We start from the raw sequence: 20,931 nt of genomic DNA on the forward strand, positions 1-20,931 counted from the left end.
AAACATTCAGCCTTTGGTTTTGGGGGAATTGGCTTATTTCATTTAGCATGATATTCTCTAGTTCCATCCATTTCCCTGCAAATACCATAATTTCATTCTTCTTTAAGGCTGAGCGATTCCATTGTATATATGTACCACATTTTATTTACCCATTCATCTGTTGAAGGACATCTAGGTTGGTTCCATAGTTTAGCTATTGTGAATTGAGCTGCTATAAACATTGATGTGGCTGAGTCACTGATTTTAATCCTTTAAAATAAACTGAGGAGTAGGATAACTGGGTTAAATGATGGTTCCATTCCCAGTTTTTTTGAGGAATCATCATACTGCTTTCCAGATTGGTTGCACCAATTTGCATTCCCACCAGCAAGGTACAAATGAACCTTTTTCCCCACATCCTTGCCAACACTTATTACTGCTTGTATTCTTGATGATTGCGATTCTGACTGGTGTGAGATAAAAATCTTAGAGTAATTTTCATTTGCATTTCTCTAATTACTAGAGATAATGAACATTTTTCATGTTTGTTGACCAATTGTACTTCTTCTGTGAAGTGTCTTTTCAGTTCCTTAGCCCATTTATTGATTGTGTGATTTGGTTTTTCGGTGTTAAGTTTTTGAGTTCTTTATGTATCCTGGAGATTAGTGCTCTATCTGAGGTGCATACGGTAAAGATTTTCTCCCATTCTGTAGGCAATCTCTTCACATTATTGATTGTTTCCTTTGCTAAAAAGAAGTTTTTTTAGTTTGAATCCATCCCATTTATTGATCCTTAATTTTACTTCTTGTGAAAAGCAATTTTTAAAAAAATTTTTTTTAGTTGTAGGTAGACACAAAAACTTTATTTCATTTATTTATTTTTATGTGGTGCTGAGGATCAAACCCAGGGCCTCACACATGCTAGGCAGGTGCTCTACCACTGAGCCACAACTCCAGCCCCCAGCAATTTTCTTTTAAGATGACTTTTCTCTTGTAATACCTTGATAAACACATACTACATACTACTAACACATACTACTAACATTTTTGGTCATCCAACCTTTTCCCTTAAAACTGCAAGTGCATTCGGACAACCTTGTAAGTTCTCAAAAATGAGGGATTTACCAGATGTTTTCTCACTACATCCTTTCTAGTTGGTAAGAATTTCTTGCTACCTGTTGCTTGATCCCTGAGATAATATAGATTGAGAATCACGTATCTAACGTGCTTGGGATCAGAAATGTTTCAGATTTGAAAGTTTTTTAAGATTTTGGAATATTTGCAAATATTTTAGAGGTTGAGCATTCCTAATCTAAAATTCTGAAATCTGAAATGCTCCAAATTGAACTTTGGATTTCAGATTTCCAGATTATGGATTGTCAACTTGCACCACATATTTTATCTTATTGTTATATTGGTATTTCACCTCATATAAATTTCTCTGTTAACTAAGTTATGCTGCAGCAACAGATAACCCCAAGTTCTCTGTGACTGAAAAGAGCCAAGGTCTTCTTCCCACTCTCACCTATGCAGCCACTGCTGATCCATGTGGTCTTGGCTCAGGGTTGCCTTCCCTTGAGAGCCAGGTGGAGGTAGGCTTCCATGATGCTGAGGCTTGTGCTGTCCAATGTGGTAGTTGGCCCTCCATATCCATTGGTTCTGTATTCACAGATACAGCCAACTGAGAGTTGAAAATATTTGGGAAAAAACAATAAAATGAATACAAATTTAAAAATTTAATAGTATCATATGATTGTGCTATAACAATCATTTACATAGCATTTATATTTTATTAGGCATTATAAGTAATGTAGAGATGCTTTAAAGTATATGGGGGATATGCAGAGGTTATATACAAATACTATTTTATGTAAGACACTTGAGCATCTGAAGATTTTGGTATCCTTGGGGGGGTTGAATCTAGAAGCAATTGCCCATGGATACCAAGAGATAGCTATAGTCACTAGCTACATATACTATAGAATATCTAACTATTGATCCTTGAAATGTGGTTAGCCTGATTTAATATATACTTGTAAAATGCACACTTTCAAAGACTTAATATGAAAAAAATGTACAATATTTCATGAGTAACTTATTAATTACCTATTGAAATAATTTTTAAAATATATTGAGTTAGATGAATGATGTTATTAAAATTAATTTAAACTTTTTACTTTTTAGCATTATTACTAAAAAAATCAAAATTATCTGTGTGGCTTGTATTATATTTCTATTGGATGGTACTAACTTTGGCAGAAAAAAGAAAGTGTTCCTGTATACAGTGATTCTTAAAGTTTCCACTCAGAAGTAACATATATCACTTCTGCTCATATTTCTTTGTCCAAACAAGTCACATGGTCATGCCTAACTCTTTTAGAGAGAGGAAGTATAATTGAACCATGTGCATCTAGGAGACCTAGCATACAATAGCCTACAGCAGAAATGATAACCACACATCCTTTCCGTAAACAATTTCATTAATGCTTCTCTGGAGACTGACAATATTAAACATCAGTAGAGGCTGAACCCCCCTCAATTCATCACTCCCCACCCTTGCCTTACTCTGTGCACATGCCCAAATGGATGTAGGGCTTCAGGCAACTCTGAGTGATGAGCTAACATAAAGTAGGCATTCCTAGGACAGGAAAAAATCCACTTTAAAGAATCAAAGGCAACCCTGGTTAGGAGCAGTGACACACGTAAATGCTGACTACCAGGGAAAAGCTGCAGGAGGCAGACCCTCTTAATAGGGAGAAATCAGATAGGGAGTAGTTTTTGGTCAGCCAAAATGTCACAAAATGCATCAATAAGGAGGCACAATCACAGTATCCAGGTATTTAAAGCGGTACTGTAACAAAAAGCACTCTTGTGGTATGTTCATTATATATCAGCAGAGGAACTGTGTGGGTGGTGGCTCAGCATAAAGACATGCAGGAGGGGCTGGGGCTGTAGCTCAGTGGTAGAGCACTTGCCTCGCACGTGCAAGGCAGTGGGTTCAATCCTCAGCACCACATAAAAATAAATAAAAAAATATATTGTGTCAACCTACAACTTAAAAAAAAAGAAGAAGAAGAAGACATGCAGGGAAACCGGGGCTGGGAGAGCAAAGAGCATGCAGAAGTTATGGTTCTGGATTGCACAGCAGGTCGGCAACTTGACAGGGACCCAGGAGCTCAGATGCATGAACAAATCAAGCATCAGGACATGTGGATCAGACCACATGTGTGAGCAATTTGGAAAGTCTAGGCAGGGAAAAGAGTGGGAAGATGAGAAACAATGAAGTTAAGCATTGCAGAAAAAGCCCCCCCCCCCCAAAAAAAAAAAGAGGTCTGACACTGTACCGGAAGGAAAGGGGGAGGGCAAAACGAACAGAAGCAGAGGTGCAAAACACCAAAAGGAAACCTCAGTGTTGTGGGTAACCTACAGCCAAAATGAAGGCACTTCCTGTTTGCTTCTTTCTGGTACAGGAATTGGCTTCTGGCTGAGTCTTGGAGCTACTGGTGGGAGTAGGTAGTAAGATGAATCTTCTAGGAGTAGATTTTTTGCAGAAAGATAAGAGAAAGTTCTGACTGTTTAACATAAAAAAGGCAGATCATTACACAATGGGGTCTTTGAAGTACATGCATCTCACTACAAGATTTCTGGTGTCTTCACAGGTACACGTCGACTTCATGACTCATCTTCAATGGAGCATATGCTCATCAGGAGTGGTCGTGGTTGGTCCAAAGCCAGTCAAGTTCTCTTGTTTCAGCCTTCCATGTGGTCTAAGCCACACACTGACAAACTGACTGTCACACTGAAGCACAGGAGACTGGAAGCATGCTTCACCCCAAAGGTTAACAATGGGACAACATATTCTCCCCCAAGACTTGGCTAGAAGGTTAATCTTTCTGAGAACTCGAGCTGTAGTTTTATTTGTTGATTTAGTTGCTTGACTGATGGTGATGGTAGTGTTATTTGGGGTTTCTGCCTCCCTTCCACTCTTCCTTTCTCCCTATCTACCTTTTATCTTAACATAAAGATCATTTGTTGACTTTGAGGGTAGATGAAGGAAACTAAGTGTAAAGGAAAAAAGCCGGGGCAGGGGCGGCGCATGGGCCTGGGCTTTCTGAGAGGATGACCAGAGCTGGCCCATTAGGCTCCAGTGTGAAAGGGAAGAAAGGAAGTGTATTGTTTGCACAAGAAGCCTAAAGGAGGAGCAACGAGGATATCTGGAGAAGACTTGAGTGGGAGAGAGAGAGGCTGCGGCAATGGATCTTTTGCCCTCCCATTTTCCTACCACACTCTCTTGGGGGCCCCATCCGTTCCCACAGCTTTAAATGACAGACTTATGTTGATAACTGCCAAATCCCTGCCTCCAGGAGACACACACACACACACACACACACACACACACACCAGGTTCCAGGTACGTATTCTAGCTTTCCACTGGATCTCCCCATTTGTCTGTCTTGCAAACATCTGAAACCTAATTCTGAAACTTAATGTGTTAGGTAGGAGTGTAGGGACACCAAAATGACCAAGACAGGGTATTAGAAAGAAGCCACTGGAAGACAAGATGAGGAAAAGAGTCCTGTCCCTGTTTACAATGAATCCCATTACCATGACAGCTCCTGCCACTGGGGACTTATCACCATGACAACTCCTGCCACAGTTACAAATTTTAAAATGACCAATGGAAGTAAAGTGGGTTTTCTCAAGTAACCAATGTGGGGGAGGAGGAAATTGGAAAATATTCTAATCAGGTATCATAAGATAACCAATGGGAGAAAATGGGGTAAGGTCTTCAATCACGTCTATATAGGGAAGAGAATGTCCCACAGTTCAGGATATAAGACACTAATTTCCAGACACTGGGGCCTTAAACCTCTCCCTTGCTCAGCCCACTCCATTACCCAATGGGGTGCTATCTTCACCTTCAATAAATCTATACTCTGTTACTTCCCTGTGTTTCTCTCAATTCTTTGTGACAACAAGAACCTGGACTTCAACTGGACATCCCAATGATGACAAATGGATTCCCTCTCACTCTTACAAATATATTCTCTTATCAGTCCTCCCTGTCTTAGTTAATGATGCCACTATGGACCTGTCTCTCCAGTCAGTCATAAGAGTCATGTTTGCTTTCTTTTTCTCATCTGCCACATTGAATCCAATAGGAAGTCATATTGATTCAACCTCCATTTGGGTGGAAAAACCTACCATTCCTTCCCACTGTCACTGTCCTAGGCTCCTTACTAGTTTCCCTGCTTCCTCTTCTGCCTTCTACAACCCATACTCCATATACTTTGGAGAATGTCCTAGGAATTTCAGTGATTTCATGTTATTGTATGTAAGATTTATATTTTCTTTTCTACCAAAGTTAAACCTTAATGTAATACCAACATGTTACTGTAACTTAAGTTTCAGATGTATAGTGAAGCCATTTTAAGTTAGAGAACCAATTGGTCAGAAGGAAGCCATTTTGAAATTAGGGACTCACGTGACCAGAGTGGCACCATTTTTACAAATACCCAATCACAATTGTAGCCCTTCCTTTTTGCCTACCCCAATTTTAAACTAGCTAATCATGTAGATAATACCCTCAAGCTCTTCCTATCAGGAGCAAGGGGTAGTACCTTGGTGGGCTGTTGGTCCAGGTGCTCACTGAATTCCCATTAGGAGTGCACCTTTCTGCAGGACTACACTTGCCTTGCTGGCCTGCTTCTGAGCATGAGTTTGATTTCTGGTGGCACCTCATTATTCTAACATTCTCTCACTTCAATGGCTTCGTTTTTCACATAGATTTACACTCAAACTCTCTAGGACACTACATCCTGTAGGGTCACAAGTCTTATCTAGTATCATTGTCTCCTTCACTTTCTACCTTTCATTGGAACTGATTTTCTTTTCATTTCTTTAACATACCTACCTCAGGGAGTTTGCACATGCTGTTCTTTCTGGCTGTAACACTCTTCCTTCTTTCAACTGCTTGCATGATCATCGCCTTCTCATTCTTCTTGTTCTACTTCATGTTACTCCTTGGAAAGGCCTGCCCTCGGTGGTCACTCTCCCTTATGATAATCTCTGCCTTTGGTTCATTTTGCTCAAAACATACTTCGCAATTTGTAATGACATTTTAACTTTATGTATTCTGGTTTGAGCCCTAGTCTCTAGCTAGAACCTTGACTACAGAGATACTTGATATGTTTTACTGTTATATTTTGGTGCACTGAATTCCACCATCATAGTTGCTCATAAGTCTTGTTTCCCAGAGTGTTTCTGTCCTATTTCTGCCCAGATATAACTGCTGTCAGGAGCACCAAGCAAATGTTGAAAGATTGTTTAGGGCTAAAGGGGCTAAATTTTCGGGAAAAAAAAGTCTTATTTTATGAGTGGGAATATTTTTCAGTCTCTGCTTCAAGATCTCACCTACCAACCATTTCTTCATCCTGTAAGCAGGAGAGCCCTGCATGTTGTTACACTTTGTCCAATACATATCTGATCATTGCATGAGGGCACTCCTCTGAGAACACAGCAGGGTAGGCATCAACTCTAGAGGTCTGCTGAACACCTGGCAAAAGAGGAGAGGAGCTTACAAGTTCGCAAAAGAGGAGAGGAGCTTACAAGTTCTCCTTGGTGCTGGCTGGGTACACCCAAGCTTGCATCAGAGCAAATGGCTCTATTTCACTGTATAATCATGTGCTGAAAATAACACTTCAGTCAATAATGGGCTGCATGCATGACAATGATCCCAAAAGATTATAGTGGAGCCAAAAAAAATTATCACCTGGTGACATTGTAGCAGTCACCATGTCAGAGTGCAATGCATTATTACTCTTGTGTTTGTGGTGATGGTGGGGTAAACAAACCTACTGGGCTGCCAATCATATAAAACTAAAGCACATATACTTACATATAGTACCCAATACTCAATAATAATAACTATGTTGCTGGCTTATGCATTAACTATATTATACTTTTATCATTATTTATAATGCACTCCTTCAACTTATTTTTAAAAAAGGACTGTAAAATAATATGCACACTATGTGAGCAGCTGCCCCATGTGTTTCATGTTTCCATGTCTCTCAGTTGAATCAAGACTCTACATTGAGAGTTTGACCTACACCATCTAGGTCTGTGTAAGTCTACTCTATGATGTTCACACAAAGACAAAGTCACCTAACTACTATTAAGTGACACAGTAATGTAATTAGACTTTATCAGTGTCCAGGTCCCCACATATCAGGTTGGAACAGAACTGTTAAGATCTGCTTCTTTAAATGAGGCAACTTAGAGGCAGAAAGGTCTAAAGGATCAAGGGAGATGGAAGAAATATTACTTAGGGAAGTATGAGAGTATTTGGAACAAATTCATAGAAATAAAACTGTACTAGGAGAAGTTTAAAGAGAGACAGGAACATGAATCAGGTAGAAATAACAAGCAGGAGACCACCTTTGAGAAGTATAGGGTGGTCAGACTGGAAAGTCCCTCTGAAAGCCACCCCCACATCCCATAGCATGGGACCTGCTTCTGTCATTGCAGTCTGGTAAAGTGCCAGAAATTCCACCTGCTCTGTTCCACCTGAGAACAATGTGCCTGAATGGTCATAAAATTTCCCTCCAGTATAAATTTGAGAAGTTGCATCAGATTGTTGGCAAGGCACTCAGACGGAAACACAGGTCAGGAGAGAAAGGGAAGAGGCAAGACATGACAAGCAGGCAGGACTATGCAATGGCTACCTGAGTACCAGGTGTGGAGTGTCTGCCCTTGGGGCTAGTAACCCTAGCTTCATCTCTACCAAATGACTCATGGAAGCTCATGAAGAAACACTGCAGTCAAATGGTAGAGTGATCATAAGGCTCTGACGTACCCCATGAGGTATCCCAGGTTTTTATATTAATGCCCAGGATTTAGAGGGAAAAAAAAAAGCACATTAGTAGCCACATCTTCCATTACATTGACAGAATGCCCAAAACATAATATATTCATTCAGAAAACAAAAGGTTAAGGGTAGAAAACTTCAGGCAAGAATGAATCCAGAGACTCAAACCTCACCAAGCAAAGACTTTATGTCTAGGTTCATTTCCTTTTTGTCTTTTTAAGAAGAGAACGAACTTTTATTTTGCAATCATTCCAACAAAGTTCTCAGGCCTGGTCCTCTTTGGTCTGATGCAGTCATATACCTGCTCTAAACCAATTACATGGCTCGTGTTATGGAAGGCACCTGCTGGCCAAGACCTGGATGTTGTAGGAAGGAAACCAAACCCCACTGGAACCACAAGGATTAAGGGTAAGAGAAGAGGAATTCCCCAAATAAAAAGATAAATATCGTTAACTGTAAGAGGAAGGAATAGAGACTGGAAAAGCAAACACAGAACAACCAGGAGATCTGGACAAACCAAGGTGGGTCTGAGTACATGGAGTCAAAACAAAAGCATAATTGGGAGAGTTGTAGGACTGAGCTGAGGGAAATCAGGTGTCGTGAAGGAAAGTAACTGGGAGCAGACCCATGGTACAAAAAGAAGAAAAGTTGGTAATGGGATTATTAAGGGCAAAGATCTATGAGCAAGGCTTAGCCCAGGCTCCCTAGACAACAGAGCTTAAGGCACACTTAATGACTAATACTTTCTTGGGAGGTACAACCCCAGGGCAGCAAAAGTGAGGGGGAAAGGCAATAAAGCTGGAAGAATGGAAATCAAATACAAGATGGTATTGCTTTTTCAGGAAGAGACTTAGAGGGCTGCTTCTACAAAGCAGTAATCTCCAGATCTCAGAACAGTCCATTATAGGGATGAATGGGGCAGATATTTATCTGCCTTCTCAATTCATTAGTTTCTCCCCACAGAGTTAACTCCCCTAAACTTCTGTGGTGTCTCCAGGTCCTTTCAGTGTGTGAAGCCAAATTTATCTAACCTGTGATATAGTGTTTCATCCATGGGCATGTGAGGAAGTAATGGGAAATGCCAAAGATTGCCTCAGGGAGTACAATGTGAGACTAGCAAGGAGCATGTTGCTGGGGAGAAACAAGAGACAGAGGACCCAGGAAATGGGTAGAGTTAAGAGAATCAAGGGTAGCACACAAGATGTGTTCAACACAGGGTCATGTTTTCAATTCAGATTTTTTTTTTTTTAAAAAGGTTCTTAGTACATTGTAGGCCTTTGAAAAACAAGGAGAGACAAATAAATGAGTGTGTTCAAGGCATTACACCTGAACACAACTGTGAGAAAAGCATAGACTTCAGGCAGATGGATTCACCACAAAAGGTCAGGGGTTAGTTCATTTTGAGAGGAACTCAACTATGCAGATGGTGGGCTGGACTTTTGAAAGATGTACGCCTAACTTGGATTCCATGTGTTATCACGTAAACATTTCCAAATAATGGAATTTGGGTGGTTGCAGAGGAGTAACACATTATGTGCAAGGCATTATGTAACAGACATATTATATATAAATCTGTATAATCTGGCATCATAGATGGTATATCACTCATAATTTTTATTTAATTTTTATTTGTTAATTGACATGAAATGGTACATATTTATGGAGTTCCCTATGTTTTGATACATGTATACATTGTGTAATGTTCAAATCAGGATAAATATATTTATCTCCTCAAACATTATTTCATTGTTGAAAGCATTCAAAATCATTTATTCAAGTCTTTCTGAACTATACAATGCATTATCATTATCTGTAGTTACTATATCGTCATTCATAATTTTTTGAAGATATGATTGTTAAACTACAGCCACTCACTCCTGCAATTTTAACCAACAATTACATAGCAGTTACATGTCCCAAAACCTATGTTAGCTCTTTTAAGTCTTAACAACAATTTTATGAGATAGTACATCATCCAGATTCACAAAGTGACTGTAGGACCCCAACCCCTTCAGGATATAGGACCAGGATATAGGACTGCATCAGACATTTATCTTCAATGGCAGGTCTTGAGACAGCCCAATGGGTTCAAGGAAATGATACCCAGAGTGCAGGATTTGTTCTGGCTTAGACAGACATCTCATTCTCCAGCAGAAACAATATCTCCTGTGAGGTTTATTTTTTCTCTTTTATTTAATAGACAATATTTTAGAGCAGTTTCAGGTTTCAGAAAAATTGGGAAGTACAGAGAGTTCCATATATCCCTTATCCCTCTATGGACACAGTCTCCCCTTAATAGATAATAATTAATTTTATTAATATTTTGCATTAGTTTGGGACACTTGTAACGCTTGATGACATGATAGTAAAATATTATTGTTACCAATACCATGCCGTTTTTGTTACTATTGCTTTGTAGTAGAGTTGAAGATCTGGTATTGCGATACCCCCTGCTTCACTCTTTCTGCCAAGGATTGCTTTAGCTATTCTGGGTTTTTTATTCTTCCAGATGAATTTCATAATTGCTTGCTCTATTTCTGTAAGGTACATCATTGGGATTTTAATTGGAATTGCATTGAATCTGTATAGCACTTTTGGTAGTATGGCCATTTTGACAATATTAATTCTTCCTATCCAAGAACATGGGAGATCTTTCCATCTTCTAAGGTTTTCTTTAATTTCTTTCTTTAGTGTTCTGTAGTTCTCATTGTAGAGGTCTTTCACCTCTTTTGTGAGGTTAATTCCCAAATACTTTATTTTTTTTGAAGCTATTGTGAATGGGGTAGTTTTCCTAATTTCTCTTTCTGAAGATTCATCGCTTATATATAAAAATGCCTTAGATTTATGTGCATTGATCTTATATCCCGCTACTTTACTGAATTCACTTATGAGATCTAAAAGTTTTCTGGTGGAATTTCCTGGTTCCTCTAAGTATACCATCATATCATCAGCAAATAGGGATAGTTTGAGTTCTTCTTTTCCTATTCGTATCCCTTTAATTTCTTTGGTCTGTCTAATTGCTCTGGCTAGAGTTTCAAGGACGATATTGAATAGAAATGGTGAAAGAGGGCATCCCTGCCTTGTTCCAGTTTTTAGAGGGAATGCTTTCAGTTTTTCACCATTTAGAATGATATTAGCCATGGGTTTAGCGTAGATGGCCTTTACAATGTTAAGGAATGTTCCCACTATCCCTATTTTTTCTAGTGTTTTGAGCATGAAGGGGTGCTGTATTTTATCAAATGCTTTCTCTGCATCTATCGAAATAATCATGTGATTCTTGACTTTAAGTCTATTGATATGGTGAATGACATTTATTGATTTCCTGATGTTGAACCAACCTTGCATCCCTGGGATGAAACCCACTTGATCATGGTGCACTATCTTTTTAATATGTTTTTGTATGCGATTTGCTAAAATTTTGTTTAGAATTTTTGCGTCGATGTTCATTAAGGATATTGGTCTGAAATTTTCTTTCCTCGATGTGTCTCTGTCTGGTTTAGGAATCAGGGTAATATTGGCTTCATAGAATGAGTTTGGGAGAGTTCCCTCCTCTTCTATTTTCTGGAATACTTTGAGAAGTATTGGAATGAGTTCTTCTTTAAAAGTTTTGTAGAACTCGGCTGAGAACCCATCTGGTCCTGGACTTTTCTTTGTTGGAAGGCTTTTGATGACTTCTTCTATTTCATTACTTGAAATTGGTCTATTTAAATTGTGTATGTCCTCCTCGTTCAGTCTAGGCAATTCATATGTCTCTAGAAACCTGTTGGCATGGTATTGGTACCAAAATAGAAAGGTGGATCGATGGTACAGAATAGAGGACACGGACACAAACCCAAATAAATACAATTTTCTCATACTAGACAAAGGGGCCAAAAATATGCAATGGAGAAAAGATAGCCTCTTCAACAAATGGTGCTGGGAGAATTGGAAATCCATATGCAACAGAATGAAACTAAACCCATATCTCTCACCATGCACGAAACTAAATTCAAAATGGATTAAGGATCTCGGAATCAGACCAGAGACCTTGCATCTTATAGAAGAAAAAGTAGGTCCAGAGCTTCAACATGTCGGCTTAGGACCAGACTTCCTCAACAGGACTCCCATAGCACAAGAAATAAAAGCAAGAATTAATAACTGGGATAGATTCAAACTAAAAAGCTTTCTCTCAGCAAAGGAAACTATCAGCAATGCAAAGAAAGAGCCTACAGAGTGGGAGAAAATCTTTGCCAATCATACTTCAGATAGAGCGCTAATCTCCAGAATCTATAAAGAACTCAAAAAACTCTACACCAAGAATGTAAATAATCCAACTGACAAATGGGCTAAGGAAATGAATAGACACTTCACAGAAGAAGATATACAAGCAATCAACAAACATATGGAAAAATGTTCAACATCTCTAGTAATAAGAGAAATGCAAATCAAAACCACCCTAAGATTTCATCTCACCCCAATTAGAATGGCAATTATCAAGAATACAAGCAACAACAGGTGTTGGCGAGGATGTGGGGAGAAAGGTACACTCTTACATTGCTGGTGGGGCTGCAAATTAGTGCAGCCACTCTGGAAAGCAGTGTGGAGATTCCTTAGAAAACTTGGAATGGAAACACCATTTGACCCAGCTATCCCACTCCTTGGCCTATACCCAAAGGACTTAAAATCAGCATATTACAGAGATACAGCCACATCAATGTTCATAGCTGCTCAGTTCACAATAGCCAGATTGTGGAACCAACCTAGATGTCCTTCAATTGATGAATGGATAAAGAAATTGTGGTATATATATACAATGGAATATTACTCAGCCATAAAGAATGATAAAATTATGGCATTTGCAGGCAAATGGAGGAAACTGGAGAATATCATGCTAAGTGAGATAAACCAATCTCAAAAAACCAAAGGAAGAATGATATCGCTAATAAGTGAATGATGACACATAATGGGGGGTGGGAAGGGTTAGTGTTGGGGTTGGAGTTGGGTTTAGGGAGGGGGGCAGGAATGGAGGAAGGAAGGACTGTATAGATGGAGGGGAAGGGTGGGAGGGGAGGGGGGAAAGGGAAAAAATGGCAGAATGAATCAAACAACATTACCCTATGTAAATTTATGATTACACAAATGGTATGCCTTTATGCCATGTACAGACAGAGAAAAAACATGTATCCCATTTGTTTACAATAAAAAAAAATATTATTGTTAACTAAAGTCTATGCTTCATACTCTTTGTGTTGTACGTTCTATAAATTTTGACACATGGTGGATAGTGATTTGTATCTACCATTGTAGTATCATATGGAATTGTTTCACTGGTCTAAAAGTTTCCCGTGTCCCCACTGATTCATCCTTCTACTCACCCTACTCCACCCATCACCTAGCATCTTCTGATCTTTTTGCTGTCTCCATAGTTTTTTCTTTTCCAGAATGCTATATAGTTGAAATTATATAGTATAGTCTTTTCCAGATTAGCTTCTTTCACTTAGTGACCTGCATTTGACATAGCTGCTTTTCAGTGCTGAATAATATTCCATTGTCTGTATATACCACAGTTTATCCATTCACCTATTAAAGGACATCTTGGTTGCTTCCAAGTTTGGACCATTATGAATAAAACTGCCATAAACATTCACCTGCAGGTTTTTGTGTGTGCGTACATAACATTTTCAAATCATTTGGATAAATACCAAGGCATGTGCTAGCCAGATCCTATGTTAATATCACCTGTAGGATTCTTTTATTTTCCTATGCATTTTGAATTTTAAAATTCTACTATGAAACAAAGCATACATACATAACTATTTATAGGCATAGTTACAAGGATTCTTCGAGGCAAATAAATGCCCAGTGACAAGGGTCACAATACTTACTGAAGCCCAAACATGGCATCCCCATCATGTATTTATTGTTCACTTCTCCCCCCACCCCAGTCCAGATGTAATTTACCAATCAAGACTCATTTTTTACCATAAATATAGGCTGGTAACATCATTAACATTTCTACTTTTTCCAGGTTACTAAGAAACAGAGCTGGATAGTCAAACATGTTCAAGTCTCTCAGAGGATTAACCAGTTTTTTAAAAACCCTTTACTTACATCTAGGCCTTTTATTATCTCCATTTATAAAATAAGAAACCAATGCATAGAGAATCAAGTAACTTACCAAGATCACACAGTTCTGAAAGAGTGGAGCCAAGAACAGGACTCAGGCATCTGGCTCCAGAGTGTATGACCCCGAGTTCTACATTCTACTGCCTTCAACCTTCTTTTCTTTCCCTTCCTTTCTTTCTTTCCTTGCCTCCCTCCTTCCCTCCCTCCCTTCCTTCCTTCTTTCTATCATAATGGAGATAATGTAAGTAAGTAATGGGTTAATATCCCTAGAATATTTGATGATAAACTTGTGACTATTAAACTTGCTGTAATGGTGGTTTCATCAAACTCCCTCTCTATTTCTGTACTTTGGGGGAAATTTTTTCAAAGCCCCTAATTTCCATGGGTGGGGAAGTCCCCAAAACTTCTAGGCACTCTCATCCACTTAAAGCCTCCACAACCCCTCTGACTCAGGCCCCTGTACTAAAGTTTACTTTCTCTATTTTATTTCCCACAAAAACCCTGGTGCATTTTTGGCCATTTTCACAAGAAGTCCAATCACTTCAAGATTTCTGTAAAATTTTCTTTATGTGGGTGGCGTCATGGTGGAGTCACCTTGCACAGTTCACAGTATTCCACTGAACGTGGCATTTTCTTATGTCTCTTGTTCTCCTTTTCCTCTCTTCCTTCTCTCTCAGCTCTGCCCTAGTTGCAAATAATTTTCTCTTTGTCTCTCTTCCTTGCTTGGAAGGCTTCAAATCACCTGTCACAATATGTACCTTATTGGGACTTACTTTTTACAGGCTTATTAAGGTTTTAGTCATAAGAAAGGTAAGTCCCCTTCAAGAGGAAGCCATGTACCATTTGTAATACCATATTTTTCTTTCTCATTATATTGCAACAGAATTAATTTATCAGTAGCCCTCTTTAATAGGTCCTCAGGGACAGTTTTCTGATAACCACGATATGATAATGAAAACATCACCAGAAATGTATGGCTAAAGGTCCTTTGTTTAGTTTATTACATTCTTATTTCTATTTTTAAAAATAGCTAACCAAATAATAGAAAGTGCAGTAGCATTTTCTTATTTCTCAGTTAACCAAGATTGTACTTTTCTCTTAAATATCAAATTTTGCAACCCAGGAATCATATATCCATTTGTTCTACTCTGTGCCATCAAATGTTCATTAAGTTTGGACAGAAAGGGTACTTTATTTACAATATACATCTTTGTTAATATTTGGCCAAAGCAGTAATCGGTTAGCACATTTCTTCTCTCATTTTTGAAATAATATTCTGATTTACAATGTGATATAATTTAGATTAAAGCTAAATTTTCCTGTATTAAAGTACTTTACTACAAGTAATAGTCTATAAGTATTTCGAATATGTGCTATTTGCAAGGTACCATGTCAGATAATAAAAATATCAAGAGGAGTATAGTTTCATCACTGACCTTAAGAAATCCTAAAAGGGCAGACTACCCAAATAACTGTAACATAAGTGGAACATGAATCCATAAGAAAGAGTACTAATGTTGTGTTGTGTAAGTAATGTTGTGTTGTGTAATGTTAGTCAGCTTTCCATCACTGTGACAAAATGCCTAAGATAAACAACTTAAAGATGAAAGGTTTATTTTGGTTTGTAGTTTCATAGGTTTTGTCCACATTGGTCACATTGCTTTTGGGCTTGTGGTAAGGCCACATCATGGGGGAGGCACGTGGCAGAGGAAACCCATTCACTTCAAGGTGGCCAGGAAGCAAAAAAAGAAAGAGTAAGCGGTAGGAGTTCTGATAGCCTCTTCCAGGGCGTGCCATAATGACCTATTTTCTTCCACTAGGCCCCACATCCTAAAGGTTCTTCCACTTTTCAGTAGTGCCACAGGCTAGCAACCAAGCTTTCAACACATGTCTCTTGGGGGACTTTTTAGAGCCAAACCATAACATTCTACCTCTGGCCCCACAAAGCTCATGTCCATCTCATAACACAAAATGCATTTAGTTCATCTCCAGGAATCTTCAGTCTTAACTGTTCCAACATTTCTCAAAAGTCCAAGTCTAAAGTCTTAGACTCTCAGTTGCAAGTCTTAGACTCTTACTTGTAAGTCTTAGACTAGTAGTTGTAAGTCCCTATAAAAATCAAAAAAGACAAGTTACTTCCAAAATACAATGGAACAGGATAAACATTTCTATTCCAAAACGGGAAGTAGAGAAATAATGAAGAGGCAGCAGAGCAAAACAAGAGCAAAAAACAAAAGGCAAACATTAAATCCTGTGGTTCCACATCTGCCATCTGAAGCACAATGTACTAAGATGTGGGTCTCTAAGGGTTTGGGCAGCCCCCCATCCCTATGACCTTGCCAGTTGTAGTTCATGTGGTCACTCTCTTGAGCCTACTCTTCTTGTTACCTGCAACTTCCAATAGCCAACATTCCACATTCCTAATAGCTCTACTTCCTGGGATATCCATTGGCTTTATTGCTCCACTGGGATTTTTGCAGGGACTCCATATCTGCCACATAATCCTGGCTTCTCAGGCTTTCTTTTGAATTTTTAGTGAAGGCATCCATGACCCCATAAATCTTGCATTTTGCATGCCTCCAAAACAAGCATCCCATGAACGAGGCCAAGTTCTGTCACTCATGCAAGCAGTAGCTGGCCCATTTGAATTATGGCTGCAGCAACCTCTGAGTGCCTTGATGGCTGAATGTGGAGAAATGTATGTGAGGGAAACAATTTCATAGGCAAACCTGTACAAGTAGGATGCTCTGGGTCTCTCTTCTCAAAGAAAAGTCTTTGAATAAAGTTTATATTTTTATACCTTTTAGCCTAGGTTGGAGTCTTGCTTATTCCTGAGATGCCCTCAAAGCATCTTTCCTCTTGTCACAGTGCAAAGTTCTTGGCTTCTTTTTAATGCCACTAATTTCTGTAGTAAGCACACCCTCCTTGGCTGCAACTTTAAACATGCTTCTTCCTAGGCAAATTGCATGTTTTTCAAGTCTTTCTGCTCTCCCTTTTCCTTCTGTTTGTCACTGTAAATCAAGTTAAAAGAAGTCAATGATACCCATGAATGCCTGAATGCCGTGCTGACTTGCAATTTCTTCCACCAAGCAAACTAGTGCATCACTTTTAAACTCAGACCCACACAAAGTCTCAGGGCATGGACAAAATGTAAACAAGTTCTTTGTCAGAATGTAACACAAGTGACCTCTAATCCAATTTCCAATAGAGTCCTTACTTCTATATGAAACTTCATTAGCACAGCATTTACTTTGCATTTCTGTAAGCTTTCTGGTCTTCTGAGCTCCCATCATAATCACCCATTAAATTCTACCAACAATATTCTAGGCTTTCTCTAGCTTGCTCTTCTAAACTTTTCTAAAATCCTCTTACAAACCAATTGCCAAGGCTTCTAAATGACATCATCAGGTATAGTCACAGTAATGACCCTTCTTCTCAGTACCAATTTTTCTGTTAGTCAGTTTTCTGTCACTATGACAAGATACCTAAGATAAAAAACTTAAAGAAGGAAAGATTTATTTTGGCTCATGATTTCAGAGGTTTAAGCCAATGGTTCCTTGGTTTTATTGCTTTTAGATTTGTGGTGAGGCAGTACCTCATGACAGAAGCACATGGTGAAGGAAATATGTTCATTTCCAGGATGACTGGGAAGCAGATTAATTGATTGATTGATTAATTGATAGAAGAAGGGACTGGGGTTCCAATGTTTCCTTTAAGACTACGCTCAAATGACCTAACTTCCCTCTACTAACCACAGCTCCTTAAGTTTCTATCAATTCCCAACAGCACTATCAGTTGGAGACCAACTCTTTAACATATGATCTTTGGGAAACATTTATGATCCAAACCATAACCTGGAATTTCAAGGGGAAAGAGTAATCACATCCAGCTGGGAAGATGGAGATGACATTAGATTTTTGTCTTAGAAAACTAAGTATAATTTTGATGGATTGGGATGATTGAGGAGGAAAGTGTGTTCAGGATGGGAGGTTTGAAAAAGACATGTACCTGGAAGTGAGAATGTAAGGGGTATAATCGGAGATCAGCAAAGTGCTATTGTTTGGGAGGAGCATAACAGTGGAGTTTGGGGTTTAATTTTTGGATAGGTAGTATTTGAAGGATACTGCCTCTAACTAGATACAGTGTGAAAATCTTCCTTAAAATAGTAAAAATACTTGAGGCTGAAAAACCTCCTAGTCTTAAACTTATAAGCAGTTTTACCCTCTGGGGCCAAACTGCTAAATCAGTCTTTGTAAATACCATTTCAATGAGCCTTTTAATTGTGCAGGTGTGAGGTCAAGAATTCAATATTTTTCTTGAAGAAAGCCAAAATGCAATGAAGTAACCCAAATACAAATGCTTTGGACAGTCTATTTAGTAATGTAAATTGGGTGCATCTTAAGCTCAATTATGCTCCTACAGAGTTATAATTTTCCCCCTCAATCTAGATTTAGAAATTATGTCTGAAAATTGCTGGTTGTTCTTGAGAGATGTGTTTATAGGTTCTTGTCCAAGTACTTGTTGACAGGAGATCAGGAATGAAAACCAGGGTGTAGTAGGATTCCTATGAAGGGCTGTTCTACTCCTTACCACATGCTGGAAAAAAGACTGTAAAAGGATTGTGTTTCTCTGGGTAGTGCTTCTGCTGGGATTCTTATTGTCCCACCTGCAGTGTTACCTAAGATTGGACACCTCACTTTAGTTAAGTGCAGTCTAGGAGGATTGGACTTGCTGAGTCATAGAAACCTGACTAGTTATTTAGTGGTGTGTTACCAGGTAAAGGGATCGTGTTTCTAGTATCTGTAATCCTGGGAAGATGAGCTTCTAAATAGAGGAAAAAGCTGAATCAGTGGCAGTCAACTGGAGAGCAGAGACTGCAGACAGACAGAAGAACCAGAGAGACCTGCTCCACATCACACAGGGGCCCTGGGGTCGGGAGACTCAGAAATGTAACCTGGGGAAACAAGCAGACAAACTCAGCTGAAGGACATCTACAGACAACTGGACTAGTCTCTTCAAGAATGTTAATTTCATCACAGGCATAGAGAGGAGCTATGTAGAGACTAGGAGACAAAAGGTGTAACAACCAAACAAAGGGTGTGATCTGGGACTGGCTTTTGGATTCAAAAAAATGCCATACAAGATGTTTAGTTACTGGGATAATCAATAAAGTTAGAAAGTGTGGTAGAACTTGGATCATAGGAATGCATATTGCTATTAAATTTCCTGAGTTTCATTTTTTCATTTAACTATGGCTATGTAAGAGAATGTTCCCATCTTAAAAGGTTGTTTAGGAGGTATGATCATATATTTAGGAGTAAAAGTTCAGGTTGTGTACAACTTATTCTTAAACCCAGAACCCAGAAGAAGCTTCTGGCATTTGCTAAGGCCATTTGTTTGATCAAGCTACTATCCAGTTCTCTTCACAGGAAGTAACAAGATAAGGACCACATAGAATCAAATGTTGAGCCCATTCCAAATTATTAACCCAAACATAGAATGCTTTACCCGAAAGGGATAACTCCCAAATCAATCTTGCTGGGAATTCAGTGGGTGTATGTAGGAGAGTATAAAAAGAGTAGAATGGATATATTTTAACCAAGGCCAAAATAAAATATCTATCCTCTTTGAACCCTAAAATATTTTTCTTTTTCCCCATTTTGAGGTTGACATGAATATACACATAATTCAAAATTTTTTACGTGTTAGGGAAAACATATTGTCTTATTCTCCTCCCAGTACTCTGACATAATCAAAATTATACCTTAAATGTGACTTCATAATGAATAAACAAATGAAACTGTCAGCTAAGCACTCCATTCTAAGTGTATTATCCCAATATGTTATTGATTTAAATATGACCATTTCATAAAGGAGGAGATCATGGGCAATAAAAGTGGTAATAATTTGTAAGATGAATAGAGAAGGCACAGGTTCATATCTGGCAATTGCTAAAAAGTCATGGGTAAAAGAAAACAGTGATACTCCTTATTCTTTGTGCCTTGTGTTCTCTGCCCAGGTATCATCAGATTGCGAAAGTCAAAGCCATGGCTTTCCTTGAGCCTTTGATGAGAGAGAATATTATGAGAACCTGAGGCTGCCAGAAACACTGGCATAATCAAGCCACTATCTGTAATTGTTGGATGAGAGTGGGCAAAACAGTCTCCCAATTTTCATACATAGGGAGGTCTTAAATAATAGTCATTTTAGTGTATTTATTCAAGAAAAATTAATTGAGAAACCTTCTACATAATAAATGCTGTGTAAAGTACTGGGGATAAAAAGAGAAATGAGATGTGGTTTCTAGAGAGGTGAGACACTAAACAGATAATACAATGAAACTTAGGGAAGTACGATGACATTGATTTGTGTAGGGTATCATCAGGTGACTGGAGCTGTAGCTATGAGTCTGGATTTATAAATCAGATAGACTTAAGATGGATACTGGCTCTGCTATTCACAAGCCATGTGAATCCCAAAAAATGGTTAACTGCCCTCCCGCAACTGGGAGTAAAATGAGCCTCCTAGGCTTGTTACAGACGCTCTGAGATCATGTGAGGAAAGCACTTAACACAATGCCTGGCACATATGGAGTATGTACCTCACAAAATGGTCATGATTGCAGTAATTATTGTATCTGTAAAGCATGTATTGGTGGTATTAATTCTGAGTGATTGTCAAATTTTATTTTTCCAGTGCCTAAAAAGAAAAGAGTTGACCACATCTTCCACGTGACAGCAATTGTGAGTTCATTAACAAATCAGCTTCAGTTCTTTTTTGACATGGTTACCTCCTCACCTAGTTACTAGCAAGTCATATAAAAAGAGGTAAGTATTTAGTAAAGCACACAACAAAGTCTCTCCAACCACTCCATTAGGTGTGCAGGAAACCAGTCAGCTGGGTGATGGACAGCTAGGTTGCTCTTCTAAAGGGCGATGTAAACCTGGAAGGGAGTTGATAAGGTCATTCTTCTGCCTT

At 38.7% G+C, this 20,931-nt stretch overlaps 1 protein-coding gene across 1 annotated transcript in view; it reads right to left on the minus strand.

The window, feature by feature from the left end:
* Dnajc5b (DnaJ heat shock protein family (Hsp40) member C5 beta) overlaps positions 1 to 20,931 on the minus strand; it is a 212,686-nt gene that overhangs the window by 111,223 nt on the left and 80,532 nt on the right. The window contains exon 4 of the mRNA XM_047540824.1: positions 1,504 to 1,659. The gene's annotated coding sequence lies outside the window, so the exon portion shown is untranslated. The remainder of the gene's footprint in view (positions 1 to 1,503; positions 1,660 to 20,931) is intronic.

Source organism: Sciurus carolinensis, chromosome 1, assembly GCF_902686445.1.
Source record: "Sciurus carolinensis chromosome 1, mSciCar1.2, whole genome shotgun sequence".
NCBI classification, from domain to species: Eukaryota; Metazoa; Chordata; class Mammalia; order Rodentia; family Sciuridae; genus Sciurus; species Sciurus carolinensis.